A 17,170-nucleotide genomic window follows, 5' to 3' on the forward strand; every position below is an offset into this window, starting at 1 on the left:
ATTTCACTTGCTTTCACACCATCTTCCCCAACCTATATATCTGCACACTTCTATTACACTGACAAATATATTCCAAAACCCAATTTCAACGGTGTCTTCTTTCCGAAATACATACAACTGTAGCACATAGGTATACCTAATGCTTACTAGGAAGCCCTGGTGGTGTAGTGGTTAAGTGCTACGGCTGCTAACCAAAAAGTTGGCAGTTCAAATCCACCAGGTGCTTACTAAAATCTGTTGCTGTCGAGTTGTCTCTGACTCAGAGCGACACTATGAGAAATTCCCCATAGGGTTTCCAAGGCTGTCATCTTTATGGAAGCAGACTACCACATCTTTCTCCCTCAGAGTGGCTGGTGGTTTTGAACTGCCGACCTTTTGGTTAGCAGCCTGTGCCACCAGGGCTTCTTTAATGTTTATTATAAACCAGTAATTATTTTCATAGAGTATGAAACTGTAGGGAAATCCAACAAATCAAACAAATTTCTTACACTGAACTATAAAGATCAATCAAATCAATGCAATCTATTATCAGTTCTGTCCCCCTCTGTTCCATGTCTGTTCTGACACCAGCTGTACATACATCACTTCTTCCTTTATTCCTGACCACCTGGAGCTAGGTCAGATCTCACAAGTTAAAGGGCACAGTCCCCTACACTGTCAAGTCTGCCCAAGACCTCAGATGCCAACTGAAAACTTGGGAGTCCCTATGACACCCTCACTTCTGACCTGCTGGCTACAAATTTGGAGGCTTACTCTACCCTCTCAGAATACCAGCCATAAGCTCAGAGGTTCTCAGCCCCCTCACTTCTGACCTGCTAGCTCCCACTACTCTCTCATGTTTGCTAATTCAATATACTCACAGGAAGTGCTATTCTTATGATTTCAGTTTTACTACAGCAAAAAAGAGATAAAGAGATGCATAGGGCAAGGTTTGGGAGGGTTCTCAAATGGGGTTTCAATGTCCCAAAAAAGGACTCACTACCTTCCCAAAAGCATCAATATCTTTCACCAACCAGGAAGCTCATGGAGCTTCTATGTCCAGAGCCTTTACTGGGGCCTCATTACATAGACATGATGGATTGAATGAACCCATTTCCCCTAAAGTCAGACGATATCAACAGGGGGTCTTTCTGGCCTGGCCAGCACCCATCCGAGTCACCTCATTAGCATAAACCATCAGGTGTGGTCTGGAGGCCTCATCAAAATACTTCAATCACTGGGGAAATTCTAAGAGTTTAGCAGGTATCTCTCAGGAACCAAGGACAAAGGTCAAATTCTTTGGGTAATATTAATGTATATTCCACAGAAACAACTTCCTCTTTTCTAATGTAGAACAAAATCCTAACTCCAAAAGAAAGGCCAGACTTGCTGGCCTGACAGAGATTGGAGAAACCCTGAGAGTATAGTCCCTTTCAGCTCAGTAATGAAGTCACTCCTGAGGTTTACCCTTCAGCCAAAGATTGGACAGGCCCATAAAACAAAATGAGACTAAAGTGGCACACCAGCCCAGGGGGGCAAGGACTAGAAGGCAGGAGGGAAGAGGAAAGGTAGTAATAGGGAACCCAAGGTTGTGAAGGAAGAGTGTTAACGTGTCATGGGGTTGTTAACCAACGTCAGAAAACTATATGTGCACTAACTGTTAAATGAGAAACTAGTTTGTTCTGTAAACCTTCATCTAAAGTATAGTAAAATAAATAAATAAAAATTCCTCTTTTGTCCCAACAATCATCTAGAAATCGTCTTTATATTATAACCCATCATGAATCACAACCATTAGCCCTTTATAAGAGTCTGTAAGAGTATAGAGACTTTTTTCCCTCTTTCAGTGGTTAAGTACTTCCTGGCTATTGCAATGAATATAAGGAAAGAAATACAGTAATACTTAATAAGTTCCTATTATGTGTTAGACCCATTCTGTGACTTCAAGGGTCTTAGATTCATATTGTTAATATAAGGCTAACAAACCCATATTAATGCCTACCACTTTTTGAGTGCTTGCAATGTGTCAAGCATTAAAATACACTCTTTCATTGATTCCTCAGAATAATCATGGAATATTTCCAAATATTTCCCCACAGAAAGAGAAGCAAAAGTGCGTGTATATTAAGTTACTTGCCCAAGTTCACATAGCTAGTAATTGATAGACCCAAGACTTATACTCTTGCTTTAACTAGTACCCCAACTCTGTGGGCTTCTTTTTCCAGTCTTTACTTCCTAAAGAAAAAGTGTTCTTTTAGCTCTGAATCCCAGACAGGCTTTCATAGGGATCTCAATTCTAATAATTCAGAATTAGACAACATATGCTGAAGTGTCTAATAGAATAAAATGAAATTCCCAAATCATAGAGCAATGACTCTTACTGATGCTGGAGAATCATGCTGTCCAATACGGTAGTTACTAGTCACACGCGGCTCCTGAGCACTTGAAATGTGGCTAAAGTGACCGTAGAACCAAATTTCTTATTTCACTCAATCTTAATTTCAGATTAATTTAAAAATAGAAGCAATGTAAAATATTTTTCCATCAAACCCAACTTTGTAGTTTTGGAAGGAGTATACTGAAAATTTAGCAACCAAATTGATATACGTGCTGTTTTTTGTTAGTGTGAAGTATATACTGGATTTCAAACAGAGTACAAAAATAATGTAAAATATCTCGTTAATGATTTTTACATTGATTACATGTTGAAGTCATGATATTTAGGATACATTAGTCTAAATAAAATATATTATTGCAATTAATTTCATCTGTTTCTTTTTTCAATGTGGCCACTAGAAAATTTAAAATTACATGCTCTTGTTAGGTGCCCTTGAGTCGATTCCAACTCATAGCGACCCTGTGTACAACAGAACGAAACACTGTCTGGTCCTGCACCATCCTCATAATTGTTGTTATGCTCAAGCCCATTGTCGCAGTCACTGTGTCAGTCCATCTCTTTGAGAGTCTTCCTCTTTTTTGCTGACACTTTACTCTACCAGGTATGATGTCTGTCTCCAGGGATTGATCCCTCCTAGTAACATGTTCAAACTATGCTTTTAAGGAGCATTCTGGTCGTACTTCCTCCAAGCCAGATTTGTTTGTTCTTTTGGTAGTCCATGGTATATTCAATATTCTTTGCCAACACCACAATTCAAAGGCATCAATTTTTCTTCAGTCTTCCTCATTCATTGTCCAGCTTTCATATGCATATGAGGCGATTGAAAACACCATGGCTTGAGTCAGGCGCACCTTAGTCTTCAAGGTGACATCTTTGCTTTTCAATACTTTAAAGAGGTCTTTTGCAGCAGATTTGCCCATTGTAATCCCACGCGTATGTCAGTTTGTCGTACTGTGGGGCCTTGTGTGTTGCTGTGATACTGGAAACTATGCCACTGTTTCAGCTGAGCTTCCAGACTAAGACAGGCTGACAAGAAGGACCTGGCAGTCTATTTCTGAAAAGAATTAGCCAGTGAAAACTTTATGAATAGCAGTGGAACACACTTACTAATGGAGATCAAAGACCATAGCCTTCAGCATGGATTGCACCTCATCATAAAAAAAACAAAAATCCTCTCAACTGGACCAATAAGCAACACCATGATAAATGAAGAAAAGATTGAAGTTGTCAAGGATTTCATATTACTTGGATCTGCAATCACACTCATGGAAGCAAAATTACATATATGGCTCATGTTATGTTTCTCTTGGACAGCAATGCTCTAGAAAAAGAATTATAGAGAAAATAGTAAGAGTACTTTCTACATAGAAACTCAGGAGGAGATGCCCAACTAACTACATGAAAAGAAAATTATCTTACCTGAGACTAAGCCATGGGTTCATAATTTCCTGTAGAGTTCATTCTCCATTCCATGTTCCCAGTCAAAACTGAACTTGACAAACCCTGTACTTAGCTACTTCTGGATGACGTGGTCGCTCTGGGGGAAGCTGACTACCCAAAGTCTGGAAATGACATGCCTCTCCCCTTATCAAAGTGCTTAAAATATTGTAATAAACTCGCAGCCTACAGCCATGGCATTCAGTGTCCCCCTACAGGGTATTCGTGTGGGGCTTACTTAAATGGAAGAATTATTGGAAAAGTTTGTGTCGTAACGATTCTTTAAAGTAAAGCCATAGATCAAAGTTCACCACTGCCAAATATACAACTTGAGAACAAACTCAAGTGCTGCTATTAATCATGGTTTCTGGGGATTTGATGACACAGATTAAACTGTTGTAAAGGATACTGCTGTGCACCAGGTTTTTGCAACTGTCATCAACGCTTCTGCCAAGTGTTCACAGATCAGGAAGAAAAGCTGTTCGGCATTGACTGTAGGTGTCTCTCTTACTGAGCTCAGTTAACAAGTCTGGGCAACAGGTTTAAATTTATGACAACACCTCACAGGTACCTACAAAGCCTCTGCTTTCTTAGAAAAAGAGAAAAGTCTAGAAATAATTTAGAGGCAAAGTAGGGGAGGATTGTGGGGGCAGTTAAATTGAGAGCAGACACTACATTAATTTCATTTCTATTTAACTTTCAATCAGATATTAGTCTTTCAATAAATATTACATAAAATGTTTTAAATGCTTGCACATGTGCACACTCAGCTGCTCATATTTTAATCACTTTCACTGAGTTGTTTGCATTGCTGGTACAAGTGTTGAGTTTAACTGTCACATAAAATGTCTGCAAGAAGATTACATCAAGAAGATAAAGCCTTGAGACAAAAGGTTATCACGCACATCAAAGGACCCAGAAAGAAGAAGGTGGGGCATAAATTTTACATTAGTGAAGCACATAATCAATATTGGAGGAATGATAACCAATTCTATATTTCCTTACAAAGCAACAACCAAGTGCTTTATGAGACCAAATGACAGATACTACCCGCAAATAGATGTAGCCACGTTATAGTTTGTTTGAGACAATGTGCAAAAGAATAGCCTATGACATGCCAAGCAATGCGATCGAAGTCAGAAGAAACTTCAAAGCATCGAGAGATTGGTGTGACTGATTGATTCATATTTTGTGCGGGACTATGGATAAGGCCTTTGTCATATTTAACTGGCTTCATGTTTTCTTTCACAGTGGTTCAAAAAATAACAACGTATCTTAGATTCCCAAAAATTCAATGTATAAGTAAATATATAAACACAAGACTATTAAAGAATGGAAAGACAGATTATGTATGAGTTTGTGACCTAAGTTTATTTTGGATCCTAATGAGATATTCAGGGAAAAAAAATTCAGAAGGGGCTTCTAAATAAAAAATTGCCCCCTCTTCTCCTTTCCAACATAGTAGATGCTAGATAAAACTTACTTAGTTTATTAAATGATTGTTTTAAAATATGAATCACTTGGTCTCTTATAAGAGAGCAACATTCAGTTACAGAAATGATTGAAATTCCCTATATTCTCTTGCCTGTAAATAAAAGCAAATTATCTTACTTTCTTCCTTAAGGTCTAATAGAAATGACCATAGGACTTATTAGACAATAGACTGTTTTGATTATCAGTTAGGTGAGAATAAAACACATACCAATTGCATTTGTTTATCAGTCTCATTAGTTTTTTACATTTTTAATGCCTGACTGTATGTTGAATGTTACCAGGAGCAGGAGGTTGCACACGAAACACTTCCCATCCCTTCTTAGTAAAGTACTATCACAAACATACTTGGCTCGCAGAAGTGGACTTGGAAAGTCAGTGTTACTCATGGTATATTAGGGGCAGCAGTAGAGTGTGCCCAGCGGGCAAGCATGCATTCCTAAATTTGCTGTTTAGAATCAAGACCAAGAAAGTGTCCCTTCCTTCAATCACATGCTCTCCTTAGCACCATTTCACCCTGTTCTTTAAGAACACTTACACAGTGGTGATTTCACATTTTTTTGAGTGATTATTTGATTAATATCTGTTTACTAGAACATACACTCTTTACACGTGCAGGATCCTTCTCTGCCTTATCCACTACAGGGTTCCCAATGTCTAGAATGATACCTATTTCATAATCGATATTCAATAAGAATTTGTTGAAGATTGAAGGGCTGAATATACAAATGACTGTATAATTTATTTCCTGAAAGCTATGAGGATTATTTTTTTATCTCTCTTACTAGAATTAGTACAGTGCTATGAATGTACTACCATTATATTTTTTTAATACAGTGATTATTCTGAAAACAACTCTGGGATCAGATGGACTTGATTTCAAATCCTAACTTTGCTCCAGGGTAGGTGACACCTTTATTTTGTGGCAGTTTTGCTTACTTGTAAAACTGTATAAATAATAACCTGTCTTGTATAGATACTAGAGTCCCTGGGCGGAGTAAACACATAAGTGCTCAGCTCCTAATAGAATGGTTGGAGGTTAAAATCCACCCAGAGGCACCTCCGAGGAAAGTCCTGGTGATTTACTTCCCCCCCAAAATCAGCTGTTGAACACCCTAGGAAGCACAGTTCACTCTGACACACATGGGGTCACCATGAGTCAGAATCAACTCAACTATTTACTTTTTTTTTTTAATATAGATACTAAGAATAAAAATATGTAAAGAGCTTCAGGACCACAATTCATGTTAAAAGAATTTTAGCACAATCAAAAGATTCATATTTCAAGTCGGTGGAGTTTTCCTTGAATATAAGACAATACAGCTGAAAGATCAGTCATCTTTGGTGTCAAGGAAGTTTTCCCTTCAAGAAATAAGTTGATGTCATTCTCCTCCTGATCTTCACTATTTCAGCACATGTGTTACCTTTATTAAGAGGACTGGAAAAAAGGATTTTCTCAAATGAAGACCTCATTATTGGAAATAATTTCCCATAGTAGCTACTGTATTAGAAAGTACAGACAGAGAATGTTTCCATCATTGCAGAAAATTCTATGGGACAGATCTGTACACATACCTCTAGGAGGAGATATCATAAGAGTTCTATTTCCCTCCCCCTTTCCCACCCCTAGTGGTAAATTCTTAATGGGACCAGATTTTCCCACTTGTTTCACCTCAGCTCTGAATCCCTCAGCTACCCATTCATGGTAGGGTACTGTTCCCCGGAAATGGCTAGGAAGAGGAAGGAAAGTGGTGTTAAGCCCCAGTGCCGTCGAGTCGTTCCAACTCATAGCGACCCTATAGGACAGAGTAGAACTGCCCCATAGAGTTTCCAAGGAGTGCCTGGTGGATTCAAACCGCCAACCTTTTGGTTAACAGCCAAGCTCTTAACCACTATACCACCATGGTTTCCGAAAGTTGTGTTAAAGGATATGTTTTGGTGATTCGTCCTACCAACCAATGGTTTTCCCTGACAGGAGATTCATGTTTTAGTTACACGATATCAGCAAGGAGCACTTTTTCCTCTTTCTTTCCCTTTTCTTCTCTCTTTCTCACCTCCCACTTGGAATTATTATTTCCCTAATCATTCTTATTGCCCTAATCTCCCTCCTTCCTTCCATTTTGTCAGGACATCAGTTAGACATCCAAAGATTTAGGCTCAATCCCAGCTTGTTGTCACTTGATGGTCCAGTGATAGTGGGAAAATCCTTAACTTCTGTGAGCCTCAGCTTTCTTATTTATAAAATGAGGACAAAAACATGCCACCGGATGATTATGAAGACAAAATGAAATAATGGACATGAATGTGCAACATGTGTTGTAAAATGCTGTGCAAACCCTCATTGTTTTTCATGCGTCATATGAGCAAAGCTCTGCATTATTTTTTTCCCATCTCTCCCTGAGAGGAATTATCTGCTTAATGCACTTGATGGAGGTAAAGCAAGAGAAAGAATCACGTCAACCAGTAAATGTTTAGTAGGCCTTAGTTCAGCCTCGTTTGACACGGGAGGATGAAGTGAAAAGAAGCTTTTTCCCCAGGTTCTTCAGTGGGTGTTGCAAGGAGGGAGGGAAGAGTAAGGCCAGGAGAAAGGGGCAGGAGTGTCAGAGTCTTCTCAGCCAGTGAGGTAGTCACCGATACCTTAAACAGCCTTCACTGTTTAATAACTGCTCTTTCCAAAGCAAGCCTTGTCAAAAGGGATTTGTTGATGTTGTGAGTCCTTGAGTTGATTCTGACTCATAGTGACCCAACAGGACAAAGCAGAATTACCTCATAGGGTTTCTTAGGCTGTAATCTTTATGGAAGTATATCAAGTCTGGTGGTTCAAACCACCAACCTTTCCGTTAGCAGCCAAGTGCTTTAACCACTGAACCACCAGGGATCCTTGTCGAATGGATTACAACGTGTAAACTCCCCAAAAGAAATCTTTTGGCCTCTGCCTGATAGAACGGAAATGATGTGAGACCTGGGTCTTTGCTGGATGATTGTAAGAGAAGAACAATTCTGTGGCAGAGAGGAGAACTGTGTAAGTACTCAATAAACTCTTAAGTCATGACTAAGTTGCCTGGCAGAGTCATGCAGCAGTGGTCGGTTTTCAGTGACCACAGAGTCACTGCCTATTCATCAAATAGCCCCAAGAAGCATCATCCACATAGTGAGTGAACTGTGTATTGAGAAAGCTGTTTTCCCCGTTGTCTGTTATTCATAATTCTCTTAGGACACATATCACTTTCTGCTTTGCTGAGTTTCTGGAGATTCACTCTTCAGCATGGTAGCCATTAGGCACATGTAGTTATTTAAATTTAAATTAATTGATATTAAATAAAATTTAAATTTCAGTCCCTTAGTTATGCTAGCCTTATTTCAAGTGCTCAATAGCTACATGCGGCTAATGGATACTGTTATTAGCAGACAGAGAATACTTACAGCTTTGCAGAAAGTCCTACGGACAGTGCTATAGGGTCGCTAGGAGTCGGAATGGACTTGACGGCAGTGGGTTTGGTTTTGTGGTATTCTAGAATATTCATCCCCACTCTCACCACCCCTCCCTAGCCTTTATCAAATGGTCTCTCATCTTCACAGCTTCCCTTGGCTCTTTTTCCCTCCTTCATATAACCTTAATCACATCCTCTGATGTTCCCACAGCTACTTACCTCTGTTTTAATATTTGCCACATTGTGTCACACTTATGTGTTTCTATCTGAGTCTTTGGTGAGGCTCTGAGCTCCCCTAAAAAAGTAATATTAAAAAGGAAAAAAAAAACTTTTTCTTGCTCATCACCACATCTCCAGCAACAGAATCTGGCAGGTAAGCAACAAATGCTATATGAAGGGATGAATGAATGAATAACTTCCTGTAAATAAACAAATGCATGTGTTAGGTGTTCAGGATGTCATGCACCCCACTCCCACTAGGGTTCTGACAGATGCATCACACACACATGGAAAACAAAAAGTAGAAGCAAAGTACACTTTTATCAGTCTGGGCGGACGTTAAGCAGAGTTTTTTTGTTTTGTTTTGTTTTATGGTAAAAGCTGGGCTAAGGAACTCTGTAAGGACTCCTGCTTTCTCTATGCTTCTTCTCCCTAATCTATGCCTGTTTCATCCCTAAGCTCTTAGGTATACCTTACCACTAGTATCTGAGGAAAAACCAATATAAAGTATTTCCACATGTTCAGAGAAAAAAAGTGAGACAGACAAGAAGGAGTGTGTGTGGCCCACTCATCTAAGTATCCCACCACTAAGATAGTACCTGCCATCAACATGGCTTTTTTCATAGCAAAGAAGGTTCTTTTCAAAGTGTTGAGTCTCCACCATGATAGCACAACCCTAAACCATGGGGTTTAGGGAGAACGCTAACGTTCCTTTCTGTAATTTTTTTATTCTGTATTAGAAAATGTTATGAATTGAATTATATCCCCCCAAAAAATACATGTTGTAAACCTTAACCCCTATACATGTGATATGGAGCCCTGGTGGTCCTGTGGTTAAGAGCTTGGCGGCTAACAAAAAGGTTAGTAGTTCAAATCCATCAGCCTCTCCTCTTGGAAATCCTGTGGGGCAGTTCTACTCTGTCTGAAGGGGTTGCTATGAGTTGGAATTGGCTCAGTGGTAATGGGTTTGGTTTGGTTTAGTTTTGGTTTATACATGTGATATAATCCCATCTGAGGATAGAGTTTTCTCTGGTATGTTAATAAGGCTATATCAGGACAGGATGAGTCTCAAGCCAGTCACTTTTGAGATATAAAAAAGAGCAGCTTAGGCACAGAAGCAAGCAAGCACAAATGGAAGGGACGATACACACCACATGAAGATCACCAAGGAACCAAGGAACAGCGGTTGAAAAGAGATAAAGATCTGTCTCCAGAGTCAAGAGAGAGAGCAGGTGCCCTGAATTTGAACTTCTAGCCTCCTAAACTGTAGGAAAATAAATTTCTGTCTGTTAAAGCCACCCACTAGTGGTATTTTTGTTATAGCGGCACTAAAAAGCCAAGACAGAATATAATACTTTTTTTCCTAGATAAAAGGATATTTAATGCAATACCAACTCATTGCACAGATGTACAACTCATAACTTAGAATTAAGCATATTAGTAACCCAAGACAACAGTCTTTTTAGAGTCATGGGCCCATAACTACCAGGATACAATATGCCCTTCACTTTTGAAGCCTGGGCTTCTCTTTCACTCTGTCTCACTGCAATCAATAATATGCATCTGTGGCTAGCTGGATGTCCTAGCTTACCTCATGTTATTTGAAGACTAGACTCTAGGGGGTTCCTGCCACAGAAACAGTCAATTCTTGAAGCTCCCTAGATTGAATTATCTCCAAGTTGCATGTAATACCTTCTTTCCTTAGGAATATTCCCCCTTTGTATTTACATACCATCCTTGTAGCTTTGGAAGATACCTATAACAAAATATCTACAGCATTGGGAGAAGGATCTTATTTAGGTGTTGGCCACAATCCTCTGTTACAAAGCATATGAAAGAAGTTTTTACTTTCCTGCATATTAATGAGGAAGCTACAGTCCTTTGTGTCTCTATTGATAATGATTTCACCTAGTTAGGATGTGGGCAATTATCTTTTACACAGCAAATTGGCAGCTCACCATACAAAACCTTTAGATCATCCAAATTTGAGGTTTCATCCTAGGTCTCTAAAATTAATTTATTTCAACAATTATTCGCACATTTATTCATGTATTCACTCCTTTATTAATCACTTTGTGACTTCCAGTTCGCCTGGTGCTGTGGCATAAAATAAATGAGCTATAGCTCCCTAGATCATGGATTTCCCATTCTAGCTGGGCTGGTTGATTTCCATGAAAATCAGGTGTTGAGGGAGATTCCTTCAGAGAAGCACAGAGTGGTGTGACAACATGTTAAAGGGGGAGCTTATTCCTCTTGAAGAAAGGAAGATAGGAGGAATGGAATTTGGGGAAGGCCTCACTGAGGTATGATTTGAGTAAGTTCCTGAAAAAATGGGCAGGTAGGAGGGGAAGGACATTGAAGACTGAGGGAAAAGTAAGAGGAAGACAAGAAGCTCGAAAATGCTTGATGTAATTGAAGAGGCTGTCACTGAATTAGGTCCCTGAGTGGCACAAAGGGTTTGTCCTCAACTACTAACCTAAAGGTTGGCAGTTTAAACTCACCCAGTGGCACCACAGAAGAAATAAAGGTTACAGTCAAGAAAACCCTACAGAGCAGTTCTACTTTGCAACACATGGGGTCACTGGGAATCAGACTCTACAGCAACAAGTTGGTGTTTTTGGTTCAGTCACTGAATTCGCTGACCATGTCCTCTGAAGCCAGTAAATGAGTCAAAATGGCTAACTCTGAAGATCATTTACATCTCCACACATAAAACCTTCATATTTCATCTCTAAAGATGTTCTGGTACTGAATTTTTATGTTTCTGTCTCTACACCCTCTCAATATTCTCAAGATAAAGCTTAAAAAAAAGTAGGCAGCAGACATTTAAACACGGACAATTTCTATTTTCTCCCTCCCCCCACACACCCATCAAATTCAGAAAAACAAAACTAGCAGAAGCTACAAGGGGCCCACCATGATGTTCATTCATTCTGAGCCAACCTTCCCTAAGGCAAAGAACTTTTGGAGCTTCGTCACTTTTCTGGATAGAAGTGCCTTTTATGATTCCCTTTACTGTTGCCGAGTGAGAGTTTCTATTTTGTATGAAAAACATACGGTTCAACTAATTTTCCCTTGAAACTCACTTAGGCAAACTAAGAGAAAGGAATCTGCAAATCTCTGCAATCCATTTCACCAAATACCTTTAAGAAAAATGTACAAGAGTTTTCCAAAACCCTAAACATGCAAGGTTTTCCCTTCCTGCTATTAATAGAGAACTATCTTATTACAGTTCTGTAAACAGAGCCAAATTGAAAAAATTGCATTTAAATGTGTTAGGGTTTCCAAAGAAAACCACAAAACAAACTCAGAGTTAAGGCGATAATACAGCCCTGTTGTACCTTGGCACAGGAGCAAGCATTTTGCAGTGACCATCTGGGATATGTAACATCGTAATAAGGGCAGGGGCACCAGCTCATAGAGAAGCCAAGAAGCAACACTTTTTTTCATGCCAACTATGATACGTTGCAGTGTGAACTTTTTTTTTGGAGCAGCTCGACTTTTACAAGGCATTTGGAGACACCAAGAGTTTGGTTCAGTGCTATACCCCAAATTCCTACAATACCACTAAGCAAATAGTAGATGCTCAATAAATATTTATTGAATGAATAAACATTATAAGTGCCAACCATTTTCTATGATAACACAGAGTTCATGAGGCTTTGTGATCCTTTCACCTTGCCTTAAAAACACTGAAGGATATATAATTTATTCCCCAGAACATTTCAAGGTGTATGTGTGTGGGGAGGGGGGTGATGTATCAAGTAGTAGAGCCCTGGTGGTGCAGTGGTTAACAGCTCAGCGGCTAACCAAAAGGTCAGCAGTTCAAATCCACCAGATGCTCCTTAGAAACCCTATGGGGCAGTTCTACTCTGTCCTATAGGGTTGCTATGAGTTGGAATTCACTCGATGGCAACGGGTTTGGTTTGGTTTGGTTTTGGTATTACATTTATACATCCAAAAAGCACTTTAAAAATGCACTTCCACTACTACTACTGAGAATGTAGAAGGGCAGATTAAAAGAATTTATCAAAATGTCTTTGCCCTGACACCAAAAGCACAGCATCAAAAATAAATAAACAAATAAATTAGGCATCACCAAAATTAAAAACGTCTGTGCTGTGAAGGACACTATCCAGAAAGTGAAAAGATAGCCCACAGAATGGGAGAAAATGATTTGTGAATCGTATATCTGATAAGAAACTTGTTTCTAGAATACATAATGAACTCTAAAACCTCAATAACGAAAAGAAAAATAACCCAATTAAAAATGGGCAAAGGATGTGTATAGACATTTCTCCAAAGAATAAATACAAATAGCCAATAAAGACATGAACTCTTCAGACAGGGATTGGACTGGACAATGGGTTGGAGAGGAGTGAGCTTCTTGGATCAGGTGGACACTTGAGACTATGTTTGCATCTCCTCCCTGGGGGGGTAGATGAGAGGGCAGAGGGGGTTAGAAGCTGGCGAATTGGACACGAAAAGAGAGAGTGGAGGGAGGGAGCCGGCTGTCTTATTAGGAGGAGAGCAATTGGGAGTATGTAGCGAGGTGTATATAAGTTTTTGTGCAAGAAACTGCCTTGATTTGTAAACTTTCACTTAAAGCACAATAAAAATTAAAAAAAAAAAAAGAGAGAGACATGAAAAGCTGCTCAATAGCTTCAGTCATCATGGAAATGCAAATCGAAACCACAGTGAGATGCCACTTCATACCCACTAGGATGGTTAGAATCAAAAAGCCTAATAATAACAAGTGCTGATGAGGATGTGGAGAAATCAGAGCCTTCATACACTGCTAGTGGGAATGTAAAGGGGTAGCAGTACGGAAAACAATCTGACGGTTACTCAAATTTTACCATATGACCCAGCAGTTCCAATCCTAGGTATGCACCCAAGAGAAATGAAACATAAGCCCATACAAAAACTGGTACACAAATATTTATAAAAGCATTATTCATAATAGTCAAAGAGTGGAAGCAACTCAACTGTTCATCAACTGATGAATGGATACATAAAATGTGGTATATCCATGCAATGGACAATAGCCCATTTAGCAATAAAAAGAAATATGGTGATACAGGCTACAACATGGACGAATTTTGAAAACATTATGCTAAGTGAAAGACACCAGTTACAAATAACTACATATTATATGATTCTATCTATATAAAACGTCCAGAACAGGCAAATCTATAGAGACAGAAAGTAGATTAGTTGTTGCCTAGGGCTAGGGTCAGAGAGGCTCGGATAGAGGGAAAAGGGGAATGACTGCTAATGGGTTCGAAGTTTTTTGGGAGAGTGATAAAAATGTTCTAAAACTGATGATAGTGACAGGTGATGGTTGTGCAATTCTTGCATATACTAAAAATCATTGTTCACTTTAAATAGGTAAATTGTATGGTATATGAATTATATCTTAGTGAAGCTGTTATTTTTAAAAATGTGTTGGCCTATATTATCAAGTCATTTCAGTGACGTGATGAATATGATAAGACATGGAAGAAGGATGCGTGTGTTGATCCAGCCTTGTATAAATTTAATAAACTGCAGAGTAATCAACTGCTTCATATTATTGTATCTGAGTCTTAGCATGAATAAAATCCTGTAAAAAAAAAAAAGTGTTTTCTCAATGAAGACTTAAATATATTTTCAATGAACTTGAAATGATCTCTAGATGTTTTACTAGATGTCATACTAAAAGGAAATTTTATTCAATAATTTTTTCTGTTCACTATAAAGATGCAAATATATTATTAAGTACAGCTTCCTTCAAATAATAAAATGCTTAAATATGCCCTACATATTATGCATTTAAAAGTTAAATTCTAAGCAATCCAATAAATTTAGAATAACCCTCATGGTATTATGTTCTTTGTAACATATTTACTTCCAAAAGATATAACAGTTTTATAAAACTATTTTCTTAATATTAAGCTAAATATTATAACTAGGATCATACGAATTTGAAAGACTACAGATCATCTAGTCTCAGCCTCTCCTTTCATACATAAGAAAACTAAGACCCAAAGTGGTTACATTTTTTGCCCAAAATTATGACTGAAAAACCCACAGTTTGAAATCGAGTTCCCTAATCCCCAAGGCAATGATGTTCTTACTACACCAAATTTCAAAGAAAAGAAAATTTTTCATTTGAAAATCTATCAGCATGGAGAATACTGAATTTTTGTAAAAAAAAAAAAAAAAAAACTTCTTTTTTTTTAATTGGATGTTACTATACTTGAATGTATATTATTCACTCATTTGTACCACCGAAAGTGTTCGTTTTTAAGCTTTGAGTTCCTAGAATGCTGGAATCCTGCATTTGTAGTGAACTTTTCACATATTGAACCTCACTTTCAACTTATCCAAGCACTTACTTTTTAAGGATGATGATCAATGAAGATTAAAATACAATCTGTTTAAACAAAATTATTTCATTCCCAATGGAAGGCTTAGGAAAACTTTCATGCAAGCGGCCAATAAACTCCCCCATGAGAAAACCCAGCACTAAGCTACACTTTGAAATTAAGGAATTCTTTACAAACTTCCCTAAGAGAACATTGGTGTAGCCTCTACCAACTCTACCATGACTCCTGAAAGAAGTTCATGAAATCTTTCTTTTTTTTAATTTTGCTTTAGGTGAAGGTTTACAAAGCAAATTAGTTTCTCATTAAACAATTAATACACATATTGTTTTGCGGCATTGATTGCCAACCCTCAGACATGTCAGCACTCCCCTCTTCTCAACCTTGGGTTTCCCGTTTCCATTCACCCAGCTTTCCTATCCCCTCCTGCCTTCTCGTCCTTGCTCCTGGGCTGGTGTACCCATTAAGTCTCATATACACAGTTGAACTCCATGTATCACTGTTGGTTTTATACTCCCGTCTAATCTTTGGCTGCAGGGTGAACCTCAGGACTGATTTCAGCACTGAGTTAAAAGGGTGTCCGGGGGCCATACTCTCGTGCTTTCTCCAGGCTCTGCCAGACCAGTAAGTCTAGGCTTTTTTTTGTGAGCTAGAATTTTGTTCTACATTTTTCTCCAGCTCCGTCCAGGACCCTCTATTGCAATCCCTGTCAGAGCAGTCAGTGGTGGTAGCTGGTTACCAACTAGTTGTGCTGGACTCAGTCTGGTGGAGGCTGTGGTACTTGTGGTCCATTAGTCCTTTGGACTAATCTTTTCCTTGTGTCTTTGGTTTTCTTTGTTCTCTCTCACTCCAGATGGGGTGGGACCAGTAGAGTATCTTAGATGGTCATTCACAAGCTTTTAAAGTCCCAGACACTACTCATCAAATCAGATGTACAGAATTTTCTTTATAAACTATGTTATGCCAATTGAGCTAGATGTCCCCTGAGACCATGGTCCCCAGCCCTCAGCCCAGTAACCAGGTCCCTCAGGGAGTCTGGATTTGTCTGTGAAGCTTCTATGACTTTGCCTTGATCAAGTTGTGCTGACTTCCCCAGTATTGCGTACTGCCTTACCCTTCATCAGAGTTACCACTTACCTGGTGGATTGGAACTGCCAACATTTTGGTTAATAGCCAAATCCTTAACCATTGTGCCACCAGGGCTCCGTCTATTGACTAGTGTTTTTCCCTCCCTACCTCTCCCCTTCCTTGTAACCATCAAAGATTATTTCTGTGTGCAAACCTTTTCATGAGTTTTTGTAATAGTGTTTTCATACAGTATTTGTCCTTTTATGATTGACTTCTTTGTAATGGTTCTGCATCAGGATTTCATGCGAATCTGGTTTGATTAGGGATCCCTGTTCTTGCACTTTCTCCTCCCCATCCACTCCTCTCCAGAATTGCCTTGATCTAGAAATGACTCTCTTTTCCCCTAATCAAACCTCCACTTATCTCCAAAGCTGTTTTTTTAAATCTATTTCACACTAAGGTATGAGTTGCTGATAGATTGAAGTCTTGGGGGAAGGGAAACGTTTGTATTTTAAAAGTGAGATTTCTTGCTCAAATTCTAATTAAAGAGTCTAAGTGTGATCCTTTGCTATATAGGCAACACTGTACCCCAATCCTCTCTGGGGTCACCAAGGTCTCCTGACCCTCTACATTCCAGAAATCAGGGGTCAGCAACTGGAAGTCCCACTAGTGAAAAGTTGTTGATCTTTGGGAGGGAGCTTGTATGGAAGCAAGTGTTAATTTTCAAAATGTGACTGGTCATGATAGCAGCGACCTCACCCCATCTTGACATCCCTTGG

The sequence above is a fragment of the Elephas maximus genome, chromosome 1 (genome assembly GCF_024166365.1).
Source record: "Elephas maximus indicus isolate mEleMax1 chromosome 1, mEleMax1 primary haplotype, whole genome shotgun sequence".
Classification (NCBI taxonomy): Eukaryota; Metazoa; Chordata; class Mammalia; order Proboscidea; family Elephantidae; genus Elephas; species Elephas maximus.